This window comes from Phaenicophaeus curvirostris, chromosome Z (assembly GCF_032191515.1).
Source record: "Phaenicophaeus curvirostris isolate KB17595 chromosome Z, BPBGC_Pcur_1.0, whole genome shotgun sequence".
NCBI lineage: Eukaryota > Metazoa > Chordata > Aves > Cuculiformes > Cuculidae > Phaenicophaeus > Phaenicophaeus curvirostris.
This window is the reverse complement of record NC_091431.1, coordinates 12,922,251-12,935,282: the sequence shown is the minus strand read 5'-3', so window position 1 is coordinate 12,935,282 and position 13,032 is coordinate 12,922,251.

Genomic DNA, 13,032 nt, shown 5'->3' with positions numbered 1-13,032 from the left:
GTAAAATACCATGCATGCACCCTCAGCAAGTTAGCAGGTGACACCAAGCTGAGTGATGCAGCAGGATGGGATGTCGTTCAGAGAGACCTGGACAAGCTAGAGAAGCAGGCCTGTGCGTACCTCAGGAGGTTCAACAAGGCCAAGGGCAAGGTCCTACACCTGGGTCAGGGCAGTCTGTGGTTTCAACACAGGACAGGGGACAATGTGGTTGAGAGCAGCCCTGTGGAGGACTTTTGGGGTGCAGATTGACGAAAAGCTCAACATGAGCCAGCAATGAGCACTTCACAGCCCACAAGGCCAACTGTATTCTGGGCTGCATCAAAAGAAGCATGGCCAGCAGTGTGAGGGAGATGATTCTGCCCCTCTACTCCACTCTCGTGAGACCCACCCTGGAGTTCTGTATCCAGTTTTGGAATCCCCAGTATAAGAAGGATGTGGAACTCTTGGAATGGGTCCAGAGGAGGGCTGTAAAGATGATCAGAAGGCTGGAGCACCTCTGCTATGAGGACAGGCTGAGAGTTGGGGTGGTTCAGCCTGGAGGAGAGAAGGCTGCGGGGAGACCTTACGGTGGCCTTGCAGTACCTGAAGGGGTGGTACTAGAAAGCTGGGGAGGGACTTTTTAGAAGGGCATGTAGTGATAGGATAAAGGGGAATACCTTTAAATTGTGAGGGAAAAGATTTTGTTTTGACATTAGGGAGATATTCTTCGTGATGAGGGTGATGAGACACTGGAACAGGTTGCTCAGGGAAGTTGTGGATGCTCTGTCCCTGGAGGCATTCAAGGCCAGGTTGGATGGGGCCTTGAGCAGCCTGATCTAGTGGGACATGTGGGGTTGGAGCTAGGTCATCTTTAAGGACCTTCTAACAACCATCTTAAGATTCTATAGTCTTGTGTTTAATGGTTGTGTTCTCTCTGCAGCATTTTACATTTGTGGTTGCAACTCAATATATCTGAGCTGTCTTGTGGTTTGACAGAATGACAGGCCAAATTAGCTGTCCATCTGCAAGCCTTTTCAGACACTGACTGAACTGAGCTTTGTGCTGCCACAGCTGTATGGTATTGATTCACTAAAAGTCTACCAAGCTAAAATTTACTAAAAAGACAGAAGTTTGCAGTCTTGGAATGAAATGTGGCAATCTATTTTTGGTGTGCAAATTCAAATTTACTGCTTAACAATGCAACTAAAAAAAAAATTAATGCAGTAAAACTTGAAACAATGTGTTCTTCAAATACACAGAATATTTTATACCCTCACATGTACTTGCTTAAGGTTATATTAACTTTCATCCACATCTGCACTCTGAATGACCTCACATTCAAAGCAGGGATGTAGGAAGACTGACCTTAACAGTAATAGCCATGTCGGGAAATGAGTAAAACACAAGTAAGAACTGGAATCACCAAAAAGGTCTGATATTCTGGAGAGACTGATAAGCAAATCGGCAGGCATAGCTAGCAGAGGAGGAAATAAAAAGTAGAGTTCAAGGATGACTTGAAGATTTGGTATTCTTGGAACAACGTTATTATTTTATGAATGCCCTTTCTACCTCATTAACTGCAGCCAGTGAGCAGTGGAATTACATTGTCACCGGGAGGTTAAGTTGCAGTGTGCTAGAGAAAATAATTACTTTCTTAGTCCTTTGAGAATTTTATTCTCTCACTTCATTCACCAGCGGAAACAATTCACGTTGCCTGTGAAGGTGAAACATTATTCACAGTTGAAGCAAAACTTCAGTCATTCTCTGCTGCCCCTAGAAGCAAAACAAAGCTTCAGACATACCATTTTGCAATGGACAGCTAGAAATGCAGTGAGGATTACTGTCACTTCCAGTATTATGACTAGTGTTTTCCCACTGCTGAAACGCCCAAAATATGCGTGCATTTCTGATATAGTGCTTACAGTTAAAGCCACCCTTTTCGTCCTTCCTAGTGTCTCCCCAATAGATCAGTAAGGATGATGGAGGAAAAATGTCTCCAGTTTTATGCTATTCTCATTAACGGGAGAGTCTGCTATTGAGCTTATTAGAAAGCCTTACCATGATCTAGCGATTCCTTCCCCTGCTTCTCCCTTTTGTGCCATAACTGCTCTCTGGAGAAAACAAAAAAAAAAACCAAAACAACCCACCACCAATAAAAACAACAACAAAAAAACAAAACAAAAAAAAACAGACAAAAAAACACCAAAAAAAATAAAATAAAGAAAACCAGAATCTTTCTAGTAGATTGAAATGCTAAGTGTGGTAGAAACTACCAGAAGCCAGGAAAATGTGATCTAAACCTTCTTCTCATAGTCATGCAGTGACATTACATTATCTAGTCAAAACATTACCAATTAAGGGAAGTTTTCCAGCTTGTTTTTTTCTCCTTTTTTTCTTGTTTCATTTGAACACTGTTAGTCACTCCAGGCACAGCTGAGTAGTGCTTTCAACATACATTAAGAGGCCCATACAAATTTGACGTGTATTTGATGGCACTTGGCTAGCTAGAGAAGCGTTTTTTCTTAACCTGGTGCAATGCAATGTAATTAGCATGGTGGGTATGGAAGACTTATATATACATTGTAAAAAAGGATTTGAACATGTAACTTGAATTGTTTGCTTGACTGCAGTTGTTACGTTTTATAAATGATACTTTTACTCATGATGCGCTGAGGTCATAAGTAAGGCAAACTGCATGGAGGAGTAGAGTCATTCTGCAAGACCTGTGGACAGTTGGAAAAAAATACATACTTTTGGGCAGGGAGGATCTTCAGGTCCAAAATAACAAGTCTCAGGAAAAGAGCTAATCCATACTCATCTTTCAACGTGTCCACTCTGTTTCAAACCTGAAGGGCTTGTCAATCGACCAACTCGTGACAAGATACAATGCATCTCCAGACAACTTTTGCCTAACTTTCCTGACCTATTCTTTGGCTAGCAGACCACAAGTAGTTCTCAGCAGTTAACCTTTCATTTCATGGTGCACTCTTCTGTCTTGGTATTTGGCAGTTGGAGTCTAAGCTCCTCTGATAAAAAGCAATCAGGCTGAGTCTTCTCTCAGGCTGCAGAGATTTCAGAAATAAAACAGCTCTTGGCACTGCAGCTCACCTATTGCTTCCTACTGCACAGGAACCAGTAGCTGTAGGAAGATTGTCAAATGCTTCATTAACCTAAATCAGAAAGCACTTCCAAAATGAGTACATTACTGTCTCACATGATTCCCAGCATTGGAGTGAAATGCCAACATTTCCTTAAGGATCCGGGTATAAACATTTCCAGTTTCACAGCTATTCATGCTAGCTCCTTGTATATCAGTAGTGAAGATAATTACTTAATAGGCTCCTCTGTCAAATGAAAAACTTCCTATGAGAGCATCTGATCACATCATTTCCGTTACTTGAAAGGGCTCTTTGGAAGCTGTGCCATGAAAAAAAAAAGAGGTTTTCCCTCCAACTTAGCTGAGTGTGAAGCTGTCAGCGTGTATCTCCAGCACTACCACAAGCTTATCCAGCTGCCGTAAGTAAACTGCCGTATTTGTGTAGACCAATTCACCAGTTTGTGTAGGCCTGATTCAGACTTTATGGCACAAAACTGATCTCTTATTTCAACACAATGTGAGCACGTATAATCCAAATACTCGACCAGGTTCCTTGATATCGTCTGCATCATCTTTTGATATCATACATAAACTGGACATCATTCATGCCTCATGATGGCATTTACTTTTGGCAAACTCTGATTAAAATACTGTATTTTCCCCTAAAGGAAGACAAACAGGTTTTAAAAGGGTAAAATTATATATGGTTTCCTATATTCTGCAAAAAGACTTATTTTAAAATACAAAAGACTTCTTTGAAAGAAGTCAAGTCAGGTCGAAACAGAAAAGTACCCTTTTCAGTTCTAAAGTCTTTGCAGCTAGTCATTTCCACATGTGAAAATTTAAATAACCTTTCACAGATGTAGTAGGGCTAATGAAAAGTCCAGCAAAATGATGGATGTATTTGGATGTAAATGTCACACTTAGTGGAATTAAAAGGAAATAAATAGTAATTTAACGGTGTTGGCAAGCTGCATTTTTGACTATGTAGAACCACCAGCATATTTTACATGTGTATCACAGTCATGAATAAGCTGGACCAGACACACGTTAACAAACCAGTTTTGATTTCCTATTAAGCTACATGCTTATTTTCCTTCCCCCACCCTTTTCAGCTAACAAAGGATGCCAAGGGAACTCAGTGATCTTCATCTCTTTGTAACAAATGTTAACTCAGAATTTTCATAAACGATTCTCCCAGACTGATAAAACTCCATGAGAAGGAGAGAGAAAAAAAAAAATCTCTTCCTAATGAGAAACCATTCTTGACATTTGAATTGTTTGTTATTTACTATGGATATAAAAACCTGATACCAAAGATGGCATTTAAAACTATCATCATCACTAGTGATGTGCCTGGGGCTAGAAGGCTTGAGCTACGTTCCTCATTCAAGAGGAGTTTATGAGCATGCAGTAGGCAGTGTATTCTTCTCCATACTGCTTCCCTGCACAGAACGTGCAGCTGCCTGCCAAGAAACAAGTTTGGACATCAATCTGGTAATTTAATGATACCCCTCATTAAGAGACCGGAGGCATGGAAAAGATCTTTGTCTCTGGATTCATGGTGACTTCTGGAAGTAATAAGAATTCTCTTCTCCTCTTCTTCTCACAAGGAAGAATAAGTCCTTTGAAATCCGTTTGCTTCAGGTCATAACCTGATCTGTTGGTTAGACCACACCACTATGTTTGTCATATCCCTTTTGCCCAAATTTTCATTTTTCTTTTACAGCTGATTAAAATGTAATCTTTCCTCACTGACACACAGAACGGTCTCCCTCCTTACATTGTCCAGTAAAAACCCATTAACACCCAGTTTGAAAGTAAACTTCCCCTAAACAGCTCTCTTCTCTTGTGAGCAGGTCTTTATGCACATAAAGTGGCTAACATTGATCTGTAAGACAACACCCTGTTCTTTATTTCAAATCCATCCATAAATAACTTCTTTTGAAACTCCATCTACAGAGTGCCAGTTAACCAACTTGTTGCCAATGGCTTGGCAATACTTACTGACAGTTTGTTTATAGAAGACAGAGAAAATGGCCATGAGACCACAACATTTTGCAGTGGTTGATGCAAGGTACTATGTAGCGGCTCCAAATTATGCATGTGTAAACCACAGAAGCTTTGTTAACCAGTGTACGTAGCCTGGTGTTGAACATATAGTGCAAAAATCTCTGTACAATTCTTCTGTTGTATCCTTCGTCAATGGAAGCTCCATCCTCCACCCCACCCCTTTCAGAAAACAGACAACTTAGCTGGTAAGCCCCAAAACTGTGGAATGGGTTCAGAGGAGGTTACAAAGATGATCCAAGGGCTGGAGAACCTCCCATATGAAGACAGGCTGAGAGAGCTGGGCTTGTTCAGCCTGGAGAAGATAATGCTACGGGATGAACATCTAATAACCTTCCAGTACCTGAAAGGAGCTTACAAGAAAACTGGAGAGGGTCTATTCATAAAGGCTTGTGGTGATAGGACAAGGGGGAATGGGGATAAACTGGAGAGGGGCAGATTTACATTAGACATTAGGAAGAATTTCTTCACCATGAGAGTGGTGAGACACTGGAACAAGTTGCCAAGGGAGGTTGTGGCTGCCCTATCCCTGGAGGTTTTTAAGGCTGGGTTGGATGGGGCCTTGGGTAACCTGATCTAGTGGGATGTCCCTGCCCGTGGCAGGGGGGTTGGAACTAGATGATCTTCAAGGTCCCTTCCAACCCTAACTATTCTATGATTCTATGAAAACCTTGAGGAAACCTAAACACAGAGATATTTACCCAGCCACACCTGAGCTGCTCAGTCCAACTCTGCCAAAGAAGAGTGTCTTCTCTCTGAAAGCAGAAATACAGAATCTAATTAAAAAGAGAGAAAGATCCAACTCGTTAAACTCCCTTCCTTGTTTTTTCTCATATGTCACCTATTTTCCACTCCTGTTCTTCTCTGTTAGATTTTAAGACAACTGCATTAATGCAGCCTACTCCTAGCACAGCACACTGCAACCATGGAGAGTGAGACTCTTCATGCTTTTCACTGTTTTTCCCTTCTTCTCATTTGAGGTAATGATGTTGCTCACTTGCAAACCAGATGGAATGATTCAATATGCACTCACAACAATGATAATAGACTATTCCATGAACTCATTCAGACCGCTCATCTCATAGTTGGAAAATGGGTTTTAAACAAAAAACAGATCACAAACCAAAAAAAAAAGTGTTCCCTATGACATGTTTATTGTAGTTATTTAGTATATCTTGATTAGAGGCTCTGAAAATGTGTGTACAAACAGACCCTATCACTCCTCATCATAATAAAGTACAGTATAATACACAGACAGGTGCTCCAATGCCATTACCTGAGTGCAGGAAAGGAAGCTTGGTCCTCGTCACTTCCATTACCAAATAATTCACTATCCTTGGAGATACATTTATTGACTCTTTGCTGAGCCAGCACATTGTGTACTAAACGAGCCTAAAACTGCCCTTTATCAGTTTCAAAGTTCAGACTCCATCTGGAGAAGTAGGAAAAGAAAGAGACTTTTAAGACCTGGTTTAGCAGCAGCATAAGCAATGTGTGACTAAACCAAGCATATGTCTACTGTGCTTCATGTCTTGCAAGCATTGATCTAGCTATTTGTTTGGTTATGCTCCAGACCTCTCTAACTTGAGCATTTCCACCTGCAACTGTTCTCCAGGCAGAAAGTGTGTGCTCAATCAGAGACTGACTATGTCATTTCAAAACCAACCCAAGATGAATAGTGAAAAACACATGGCATTCACAGACCAGAGAGAAGGGGCAGGGATGGAATAAAAAAAGAAATACCCCGCAAAAATCAATATGAGAAAATGTGAGAGCACACAGGCAGCAACTGCCGCTTCAGTCATCCAAAGTATTTAATCATTTACATCAGGCTTACCCATCCTGAAGGTGAGCACTGCAAGGTGCCTCCCCACAGCCTCTGCGTGGCCAAAGGGTAAGGGACATTCCCAGAAACAAGGTGAGCACTAGAGGCTGATGAAAAAGAACGTGTCTTCTTTCTGAGTAAATGCTCAAAGCAGCCTGTTAGCACACCAAAGCATTTCTGAGTAAAAGTGATCAGCTTAGACCACACCAGCCTTGTTCTCCGAAGTGAAAGAGACACTTTGGGCTGACATCAAGGGATGTTATGCACCAAACCCAAGGTCCCAAAATGGAGCTTGCTGCTATTGGTATATAAACCTTCACAATTGTTTTCTTACATTTAGACATATGCTTTTCACCTCAGTCCTGCCAAGAGCCGGGACAGTAACCTGCAGATTACTCACAGAGAGATTTTATATCAGAACCATGTGCTACTTTTGAATACTCTGTTTGTGGGACTTGGGAAACAATATTTTAGAATACTTTCAGCAGTCTCATATGTTTAAAGCAAAACTCCCGTTGTGCTTATAGGTATAACTGAAGTCAACCGACATTTTTTAAAAAACCCATCAGTATTGGAAAGCAACATGAATGAACACATGAGGAAAAATGGAGTTAGGTAACCTAACATCACCCAGCACAGACACAAAAAAATCATTGGCATGTTTTTCTTATAGCTGTGATGAACATCTGTCTTCTCCCAGCCCTTAAGACATTCATTACATATCTTCAAACCTTCTCAGTGAAAGCAGCATGTTCCAATACCTGTTTAATCCAAATTCAGTCCTGGAACAATTTCAACCCTAACACTGAAAGGAGTGCAGGACCTCTGAAAAAATGCCTGTGTCAACACTATGTGCCTGAGCCAGGTAGCAGCAAATCATTTTGTCTGCCAGTACTATCAAGGCCACCTGAGATGCAGGAGTTGGACAAGGATAAGTGGCATCTGCTTTGATAGTATGAAACTGGCAAAAAGAGCAAGCTCTGAAGCTTAGCAGCAGTCATGTTTGGACTTCCCTTTTACCCCTCCAAATCCAGCTGTAGAAGCTATGTTACAGCATTTGATCCTTGAAAGTGACTGAACAATTTCTATTACCATTCCTCCTAACGTATTTAAACAGAACATGTATTATTTTTTTAACATACAATATTAAGCATTTTAAAGACAGAATTATTCAGCTTAGAAATACTCCTGATTACAGGATACCATTTTGTAGATGGGGAAACTGGCTTAGAGACAATTGGGGACCTCGTAAAAGGAAATCAGTTGAGTTTTCAACAGATGGATATGCTGTTAATCAGCTCTACTACCCTATTACAAATATCAAGACATCTTCAAATGAAGCTTTGAGGAGTCAGTCAGGAAAAAGGCCCTTCAACAAGTTATGTGTGATCTTACTTCATTTAGGAGTTTGTGCGCAATGGTCTCCTAAATTCTTATCCAACAGTGAATTCATACAACTAAATATAAGACCATGTTTTTTGTTGCAAACTCTGCTTCAGTTTCTCTACACTTGGTGCATTTCCTTTTCATCATTTTGATGGCATAAAGGCACCAAAAAGCAAATAAAATCCTGCATATCCTAGGATTCAAATTCTAGATCATCCATTTCCCCTGTTATCTGTCTGCTAGGATTAGGAAATACCTTCTGCAGAGAGGTTGACAAGGATATGATCCAAACAGAAAGAACTTTGGTGTGTCTCTGATGCCAACTGGCACAAGGGTACTTCTTCAGCCAGCATGTAGCAGGCCTTATACTTCTTGCATTTACTGTCAACACCTGCTAGGGTCACTCTGGAGCAGGAACCAGGAAAATTGGTAGGTTACTGTACTACAAGCCCCAGTATCCTCTTCATATATGGACTCCCATGCCTGCAGACGTGTGGAACAATTCAGCTATCCATTAATTGAGTTTTAGACTTTTTTTAGAGGAGAGTATAGATCTTTTCTCATTCTACCATGTCAGAACACCCAGTAGTTTTACACATACATTAAGCATGCAAAAAAGAGCTAGCAGCTCAAGACAGGAAAGGAACACCTTATCCAGCTCTAATTCTAGGATAGCCAAGACTATTGATAGACCATAATGTAGGACTAAGTGATGTGGAGAATGTTCACTTAACTGTATGTATATAAAGAAAGATGTATATTTTCTGAAGGAGCAGGATCTACACAGAGGTCTTCTAGCCAAGTACTGGCTGATTTGAACTGTAGTCCAGACCTTAGTAATTTAAACAATAATAACTCAAAGTAGAATACCTTTAATCATGTATTTTATAATTTTATCACAGATTATAAACATAATTGACAGCTACTGTGCTATTCTGCTATGCTTCAGCTACAGACACTGGCCATTTCCATCTTCCAAGCTCTTATTTCTCTATTGTATGCCCACCTGGAACAAATTTGCTTGAGATGCCTAAATCAGCTTTACTTCCAAATAATTCTATTCCAACAGACTGTTATTTTGTTCTCTTGGAAAGCTTTCTTCTTAGAAATAAGACCCTTATTGACATTTTTTATCTCAAGAAGGCATCAGTACTCGCTATTTCAAGATAAAATATTCTTATTTAGGAGGGAATAGAAACTTTTCCATTCAATGTAATCATAAAGAATGATGGTTCTCATGCAACATTCATGTCTAAAATATTTAAAATTCACAAATGTATATGACGTTACCAGATGATACTCATAGAGAATGACAATAGCAATATGTCCAACTGGATACTGTCTCTCTTCAAAGCCACTAACTATTCTTCACTATCCTTGTGATTTACAACAATGCTAATGGAGGTAGTTTAGCAACACAGTCTGGCAAGCAAGAGCATGTGAGCTGGGGAAAGGGAGAAATATCCTACCCTGGAGGGAAAGTATGCATTTACTAAAGGGAAGGAGGAGCATGTAAACAAACATACGGAAGTAGAACTCAAACACTCTAGTATCTGGATTTTCCTCTGAGTTTCTGGATATCCACCAGTGAGTATATAAATTAGATTCACTTGTACTGACAATTAACCTAACCACCTTTGATATCCGAATTATCAAGACCTAGATAGGACCAAAATGGTTTTAAGTCATATCTTGGGTGCCTCCTTCAACTGACACGATATCATTCTATTATGCTGGGCTGGGTATAAATCATGACAATCATTAATGTCGAAGGAGCAAATATAGCCTCCTGAATTCATTTTGCCCCATTTTTGCTATTTTATCATAGCAATGCTCCATGAAAAATAAATTAAAGTTTATCCTTTCTCAGGCCTTTTACATATCTAAAGACTGGGATTCCTGAAGTGGTAAGATTAATTAAATATTACACAAATGAATTCTGCAGAGGTTAAGTAGATTTCTGGGGTTTTTACCTTCTTACCAGTAAGAAAATAGAAAAGACTAGAAATCAGAGAATATTTCTCTTTCCTATCACATCTAGTTGAAAAATAGTACATTTTTCTAGGCAAGCATGAAAATGGAGATGTAAAAGGAATTTTCCACTGAAATAGAGACTTGATTGTGATTAAAGAAGGGGTAGGCAATAAATCAAACCGGAAAAAGTTACTGCCAACCTGCACAAATGTTATGGCTAATTGTTAAAATCCAGTCAAGTAAGAGAAGAAATACATGAGTGATTGTCTCTAATATGGGCCTGCAGTAAATAAAAAAAAACCAGAGTAGTACCTGCCTAGCTAAAATAACTAGCTTCTCTTTCATTGTGGGTGGAACCATGACCTCTTCCTTGCCCATGTTACGGGTCAGAAGTCCTTGTTGCTCACAGCAGCAGTCATCAGCAAGACATGAAAGGAAAGGCCACTGTCCCAGCCGAAGATTCTCATTTCTGCTGTGCTCTGCTTATAAACAACATCTTGAGAAAGTGCATGACTTTGGTTCTTTAGCCCCAGGCTCTTTGCAAATGGCAAGCTGGCTACCACATTGTGCATAGCTAGGACAAAAAGGCAGATCTGTCTTCATATAAAATCCAATCGGCCTTTGTTTATCAAATGTCCTATTGTCACTAGAAGTTTTCATCACTTGCACTGGGATGCAGAAGGACATGCAATGTAACCTTACTGAATTGTTCTCATGAAGAGCTCAAAAGACAAGTCCTCATCTATCTCTCAGAGAAATGCATACAGAGAAGGATGTGAATCATCGTTTCAGAGGTGCTGTGAGATACCTAAACTCTTATATTTTTAAAGTAAAACATCTGTAAACCATGTGTCAAAAGAACAAAATCTAGAGGCTCAACTGATATTCCCAGTGACCATGATAAGGCTATTTGAACAATGCCCAGGTTTTAATTTTGTCAGGATCAAATGGTAGCGGTGCCAAATATTGTTGCAAGTTGAAATAAAAACAATTATGTCAAGAAGCATCTTATGTCATATCACATTTACTTATAGTAGACATTTTGAACCAACACAGCCATTATCAACCTTTTCTCCTGACCAGCAATATAGCCCTGTGGAACTGATAAACATTCAATTTTCTCTGGTGAATATGGGCCACCTGCAGAACAACTTCTATGGTTGTACAGATCCAGTAATGTGGTCCTACAAGAGCCATCAATTGCATGTGATGACTCATATGCAAAAGACTTTCATTTGTTTGCTCCTTATTAAGAAAACTCTGAGTTCATTTTAAAATCTGAGCTTCTTTGGTGTTTTTCATCCCTTCTGCTTGGTCTCTTTGTTGTTCTTCTTCCCCCAAGATGTGTTTAAAGATTACTGTCATTTTTGCCAATTCCTTTATTTCAAGACTTTGGAAATACTAACTACCTAAGACCACCTAGAAAATACAGATCAATATAACCTGCAGTAGACATTATGAAGGTCTTCAGCAGTAGAAGCTGTAATGAATTGACTATAAAGGGAGCAATTAACTGCCAGCCAGAGACTACTGCTGTTTTAAAAGCCTGGGTTATTGAAGCTATCTGCACTGGGTGGGTGAATATGACACAGGAGGTGTGCCTTCCCAGAGCAGCATCCAGAGGAGAAGCTCAGAGTCACTGTGGCCAGGGCAAGACATGAGCATCTGGGCAATGGAAACCACACAAAGTATCTGAATGAAACATCATTTATTATTAGAGCTGACAGGAGCTAGAGTACTTCCTCTTCCCTGCAGAAAAAAGTTGATTTCTGAGGTGAATTTTTTTCCAAAGTAGAGTAGCTCATCAGGTTGGAAACAAAAAGAATAAAAATTTTAAAAATACGTTTTTATAACAGAATAATCTGAAGCATTTTTATGCAAGACGAGGCCAGAAACTTGTCAATCTTGGATGGAGATTTGAAAAAGCATTCAGAAGTCTTAAAAGTCAATGTTACAAATTGGAAATGGAATTATAGTGGAAAGGTCACATATGTCTTGTAGGGCTAGCAGTCAGGAAAAATAAGCCCACTGCACTAAACTTTAGTTTTACTTCGATTAACCAAGGCAGAGTGCTTTGATGACTAGCTTTTACGAGAATCAACGTCCAAGTCCTAAGCAAAAAGACAGGAGCAGGAGGAAGGCATAGCATCATGTACTGTATCTTGGTACATGTTGCAGCCTAACAGAACTTTCAAAATATGTGAGTAACCCCCAGAAAGCTGTTATACATTTGAAACTATTTTTTCATACAGGCTTATGTCTGAAGTCCGGGGACTGCAAGAAAATACAGGTCAGAATTTTCACCCCAGCTGCAATTTACAGACCCATGTTTTGGAAGGAAAACAAAAGAAATTAAAGTGACAGCTAAAATGACAGGTCTTCTTGAACAGCAAATCTGTATTTGAGCACAAACCAAGCTGCACTGGTTTACGCTGCTGACTCCCTCCACCAAGTATTGCTGCCATAAAAGACTCGCCACACAGAAGTGCCTAACATCCCCCTTCCTACAGCACAAAACTGGCAGGAAATCCCAGCTACTCAAGAATTTGGACTCCTGAAATGAGAGCTACAACTCAGAAGAATCACAACCAAGCAGTGCTGAATTAAGCAATCAAGCACAATTACACAATCAAGCAGTGCAGAATTTCAGTGTCTAAGAAATATCTGCTTCATAAAACCTTTCAGATTTACTTTGGTGGGA